General features: G+C 38.3%; 1 protein-coding gene across 4 annotated transcripts in view; it reads left to right on the top strand.

Moving 5' to 3' along the window:
* The first annotated feature begins 1,077 nt into the window (after positions 1-1,077).
* Positions 1,078-6,000, top strand: part of LOC136843704 (solute carrier organic anion transporter family member 74D-like) — a 165,224-nt gene continuing 160,301 nt past the window's right edge. For 2 of the 4 annotated variants that reach the window (XR_010854652.1, XM_067112291.1), the window contains exon 1: positions 1,081-1,622. The gene's annotated coding sequence lies outside the window, so the exon portion shown is untranslated. Of the gene's footprint in view, positions 1,623-6,000 lie in introns of all 4 variants that reach the window. The other 2 variants (XM_067112290.1, XM_067112292.1) reach the window with 2 other exon arrangements.

Genomic DNA, 6,000 nt, shown 5'->3' with positions numbered 1-6,000 from the left:
GCCAGTCCTTAACATTGTAACCACAAACGAACTCCAGTCACTGTTCATACAATTGTTCCCCTGTCGATTGACTGAAACTTACCACTGGCCTTAGATGTTGGTGGGAGTAACAAAAGTTACAAGGACGCCTGAGAAACACAGCGAGTGATGACTCTTTTGTTTTTTGGAATGAAAGACACAGAGTACGATAAAAACAAATAAAAAACTGATAAAAATAACGGTGAAGTTAAAATAGACAAGAGGAGAAAGAATTTTGCGCCATGAACGAATGTTACTGTTATTATTCTTATTCAACCGTTTGCATCAGCTTCTAAGGTTTCTTGCAAGTTCCAGCAATTCCTGTATTTTACTAAGCAGAGCCTTGACCCTATGCTAGAGTATTAACCTCCTGGCAGTGTTCATTCATATAAACATAACCAGGAACGCCGCAAGACCTAGCAGGTTGTGAGTAAGAGAGATAACTAAGTTTATTCTGTGACTTAATGTCCAGATTCAGAATGTTAAAATCTTATGGTTTTTATGGATGCGCTGTAACCTAATATATATATCCTAAAGGTTTAAGCACGCATTATCTTTCCTTACTAAAGTGCGATTAGATAAGGACAGCCAAAGTAGCATGGTATGGGGTTGTAACGTTCTCTCTCTCTCTCTCTCTCTCTCTCTCTCTCTCTCTCTCTCTCTCTCTCTCTCTCTCTCATCGTGCGCGAATGTGCAGTTCTGGAAAATCAAATTCTGCCAAAACCTTGATGAATGCACTTCACCATCACAAATGAATCCCAGTACCTCGACGAATAATAAATGAAACCATAGCGTTGTGATTTACAAAATTCAGTTCTAAGAGAATAACTGTTGCTTCAGTCTTTTAACTGGTATCAGTAGAAGTGATTTACCGGTGCAAACGACACCTTATATTTAAGAAATATAGTTACAGAATAAAAAAAAAAAATACAAATCATGTAAATATATGCACTATGGTTAACAAACATTGCAAAAGAAATTTACCTAGTTTGAGTTTAATCTATTAGCTATTTCATATCTATGGTAGTCGCAACTCTTCTTTGGGCGGTAAAACTTTTCATCTAGTGGCATTTGGCAGCCTTGGACACGCGTGGTGCGTCGTCTGCTGGTTGTGAAAACATCGATCAGCAGTGACAACATTCTTCTGTATACACTAACATCGGCAGTGCAGGTCGATTATTAACATTGGTCAAGGCACTTCCTCATTGCCTCTGGCAGGATAAAACAGAGATGAGAGAGAAATATCTATACTTCTGGCACCTTTCAAAGTTAGCTTAAAGCTAGTGTGCGGGCCGGTACCAGTCCTCAGTCCTCATGTTGTGGTGTGCTCGAACACCCATTACTCGTTCTCTTGATCTTTGTGTACAGTGATTGTGTGATGATGCAACACAAACGATATCCCTAACGGTTTTGGAAATGTTGCTCTGTGGCTTTGACGTATGTCTTTACCACTGACAGTGCTTTCTAATATCTATACGTCAGCGAAGAGAGAAATTGGAATTCAAAGCGTTATTGGACCTTAGCAAATACTGCAGACGAGTGACAGCAGCTGTTATTGCAGGACTTACAGAAAGTACTCAAAAGGAATTGCCCCACTGTAAAAGGTAAGAATCTCTCTCTCTCTCTCTTTCAAACATACATACGCACACATAAACGCATTACACTTCTTTCTCTGCATCATTTCCAATTTCTATGTTGTGTCGATGTTTCTGACAAGCTTTCCTCCAAGACTCATTACTCTATTTCCTTTACATGGATAGGAATATCTGTGATTATTCTTTGCTGTCATCGAGATGCTTAATCCATTTCTGTTTCCTGTTGGATATGACACACACACAAACACACACGCATATTATACATATCTTCTTCTTTTAACGTGCTTTTTCCCATTTTTGTATGGGGTAAGCACGATGCCTTCTTTTGAAGGACTTTTGATTTGGCTTTGGGTAGACCTGTAGTACATATATATATATATATATATATATATATATATATATATATATATATATATATATATATATATATATATATATATATATATATGGGTGTGTGTGTGTGTTTGTGTGTGTGGGAATGTATCATAGTTATGTCGTCATAACTGATTTATTCATTCATGCCTTCTTATGAACTGGCAACTGAGCTGTTGTGACCAATGGTTCTTTAATTATTCAAATTTGTTTTTACATGTATTTTTTATTTTTTATTACCCTGATTTTTTTTTTATTTTAATCATAATTGTGTGGAGATTGTGTTCAGTAAAAGTTTGTCCCTTAGGATGGTTCCATTGTGAATCATGATCATGATCATGAGTATGCTTGTCATTACCTGCGACGCCGAGCGAAGCAAAGGGCTTTTGTGAATTTTGCTTTCATATGTTTGCTGGGTTGTGCTGTCCACACATCAGTTCTGGTTCATCTCCAGCCCTCCTCCTTATAATTTCCATTGAAGTACGATAGGTGTGGGTGCTACAACTCTTCTGGTGCCCACAGGAGCCCAGTTGACAATCACCGACTATTCTCATAGGAAGTGTACGAAATACATGGTCAAGCCACCTCCCTTTCATCATTAATTCATTTACAGACATATCTTCGTTTTTTCTCTGGACTTCTAAATACGCAGTCTTAAAACTTTATTCTCAAATCGACGAAATCTTTCAAGTATATTGTCATTCACTGAACATGATTGATGTCCGTAAAGCGGTACATATCGTATGGGACTTAAGTATAATCATATTAGTCTATCTTCATACGCAACATCAATTGATTTAATTTATAGATCTTGTTCAGCCAGCCCATTGTTCGTACTAGATATCTTTGTTCCAAAACACCTGCAGGATTTAACGCCATTAATCCATTCTTCATCTATTATTATCGCGTTGCTTTTTGCGTACTCTCTCTTGCCTTATTATTTCAGTTTTTCTCAGAAATGTTGGAAATTGACAAAGCATGCTTTTGAGAATTAATGATGCATCCTTTTGAGTAATGATAACAGACACAAGCTCAAAGACTCCAAAAGCTGTAGGAGAATGATCGTTGATACGCATGGCCAAGTAATGATATTTGTGGATAAAATAACCTTTCCGGGAATTTAATCTGAGGCATCGAATTTTGAAGATGTAAGGGGTTCTGATTTTCCCTGGAAACTCTTTAGTTACGGAAATTTCATTGCATATCGTGCTTACCCCATACAAAAATGGGAATAAAAGCACGTTAAAAGAAAAAGAAGAAGAAGAGGAAACTTGTTTTTATTTTTGTAAATGAAAGACCTTTGTGATTTTTCATGAGGGTATAATTATCATTATGATTGACACTATAGGAAGCTGTTTCCCTGAACAGGGGATGGTTCCAGAGGAAAAAAAAATCTACAGAGGTTGCTGCCAACTTTGTACTTTGAACTGCTGAATCATGTATGAAACTCACATGCAAATCATTTCCATCTGATTAGTCGCTTCAGTAGCACATCGGTAGCGTGTTGACCATCATACGCGCAGCTGCGGTCCACCAACACTCTGCGCGCGCCCTCTTCGTGGTTCTTGGTTGTTAGGAAGGCCCTTGTTTTACTGCAGTTTTTTCCACATCATTTGTCTAGCACTTCCTACGTCCTCCTCTCCGTGGCACTCTAACCTTCCGAATTATACCCTTTATATTTCATCAACCCATCCTGTGTCTATCTTTCGCTTAGTAATAATAATAATAATAATAATAATAATAATAATAATAATAATAATAATAATAATAATAAGCTTCAATATCCAGAAGAGGAATTTCGCCGTGTATGTGAACCACAAAGAAAGTTTTGTGTTCCCTTAAAGATTTAGAGCCAATGTTACTACGGCTAATCCAATGCAATTACGTAGCCCAGGCCCCGGGTGAAGCGGGTAGAGGACTAGAGGGTGGTGTGGGGTGGGGGGAAAATAAAAAGAGTGGGGCTTCTTCTCAAATGACGTCTCAGTGGGCCCATTGGGTGTTACGAATATCTTACCATGAATTGCGTGGTTTCTGTTGTTTGGTCAGAGCCCCTTTGAACACCTTACCACACTTTAGGCAAGGACCTATGCAGTCAGAAATCTGCCTCAGCCTATTTTAGACCAACCAACCCTCCTGTATAAAGGATAATATTTATCCACATATCGTCTCCAGACGTTACGCAGTCCGAGGAAACTGACTTCACGTTCACTGAACACAAAAACAAGAAAATGCCGAGCGTCACGATTTACCACTTGATGTATTATTATATATGTATCTGCGTTATGCAACTGGGAGATGATGTAAACATTTCAGTCATTTCTGTTCCATGGAGCGGGTACTGTACACTGGCGTAACTAGAATACTTGGAAGTAAAATGCCACGCTCATGCCTTATGGGGTATATTCTGTAGATATATATGTTTTTGGTATACCCATGGTACTCTGTTTTCATGAATTTTTTGGGACATTGCTATAAACTTTTCACCTTAAACACGCGCTCACATAAATATAGTAGATGCCGTTTTGGAACAAATGCTATATCACAAGACATAAAAAACACAGTTACAGCTCTCTATAAAATTTTCTTTACCAAAACTAAAGAGAAAGTAACGTTACTAATAACACTTGAGGTAAAATTTTCAAAATCAAGACGACTCTTCATTAGAAAACATAGTTGACAACGTAGCTGCTATTACTGGGAAGCTGTAATATAGTCCATTTGCCACTCTTATGATTTCCATTGGGGACCTATGAATCTTTTATAGTACAAGGTATTATGGTATATATCTAATATCCTGGTTTTTCTGAAGTATTTTAACTGGGTTGTCCTCTTGACAACTTTGGGCAAATCCTGAAATATGCAAATCTTGGTCGCCATTATATAAAATTCAATTTTTTTCAATGTCTCTGTAAATTTGCAAGATAATATGTCATATGGGATGTCTATACCCGTGTTTTCATGGTCAAGGATTAATATGTCACAAAAACAGCCATAATCTGTGCAGTTTTATTTGTACAGACATTATGACAATAAAGTTATAAAAATCTTACAACAATACATGAAATTCGACATATTTATTATTGCAAACTGTTCTTACAAGTTAAACTTAAGCTTTTGGGTGTATTTTTAACTGCCAAGATACACAGCTTCTTGCTTCATGTACATATACGTGCTCCTAATAGTAATAGAAAAATTATGTGTTTAGCTGTGTAAAGGGAAAATACAAGCTAACTGTTGTCCAACTCATTCTCAGAACAGTCACTGTCATTTTCATTCACTTGACTAGTGACTGTGAATGGATTATTGCATCCATCTGTGCCTCCACATATAGCCTACAATAAATAGTGCAGGGCAACTGGCTCTTTTGACAGGATCAGGACGTAGAGCTGCAGGCCTTGTCTACTGCTTTGCAACCACAACTAAGAACATCAATTAGGCCAGGAGGAGCTGGAGAATCAGAAGCAAATGCCGGTGTTGGGACGCCATCCTTCACCTGCCATCCGAACTTGCTGATGTCCACTGTTGGAGGGCCTTGCTGATCAGCTTCTTTCCATAATATCATTTGGAGATGTGCCCGTTGTACATGGAGCAATAGATTGGCATCTGTAGGAGGCATGGCCATAATGCGCACTGTTTTTCCATTCTTTCTTGTATATATCCTGTAGCGAACTGCATTCACTGAGGTGCCTGGAGGCTGGCCATATAGTGCTATGAAGAACTGCTGGCCTGTTTGCAACAGGTAATTTTCTGAGGCATCTATCTCTCCAAGTATCTCAGATAATCCTGGGAAATTTCCTGCCTGCAAGACATTTACAGCACTGACTTTTCCTGTGTTAAAAGGGTAAGACACAGTGTCACAACCACTTAGTGAATGCATTCCCAATAGCTGCAAACACTTGGGACCTAGCTTCTCACAGGTTGCATTGATGTCTACAATGTCGCCATTCCAACGTTCCATCTGAACTTTACATGTATGTTGTAGCTGAGTTTTCCAAACCCAGTAAATCAGCAGTAC

The sequence above is a fragment of the Macrobrachium rosenbergii genome, chromosome 12 (assembly GCF_040412425.1).
Source record: "Macrobrachium rosenbergii isolate ZJJX-2024 chromosome 12, ASM4041242v1, whole genome shotgun sequence".
NCBI classification, from domain to species: Eukaryota; Metazoa; Arthropoda; class Malacostraca; order Decapoda; family Palaemonidae; genus Macrobrachium; species Macrobrachium rosenbergii.
Note: the sequence above shows the minus strand (reverse complement) of the source record. Positions and strands in the feature narration are given on the sequence as shown.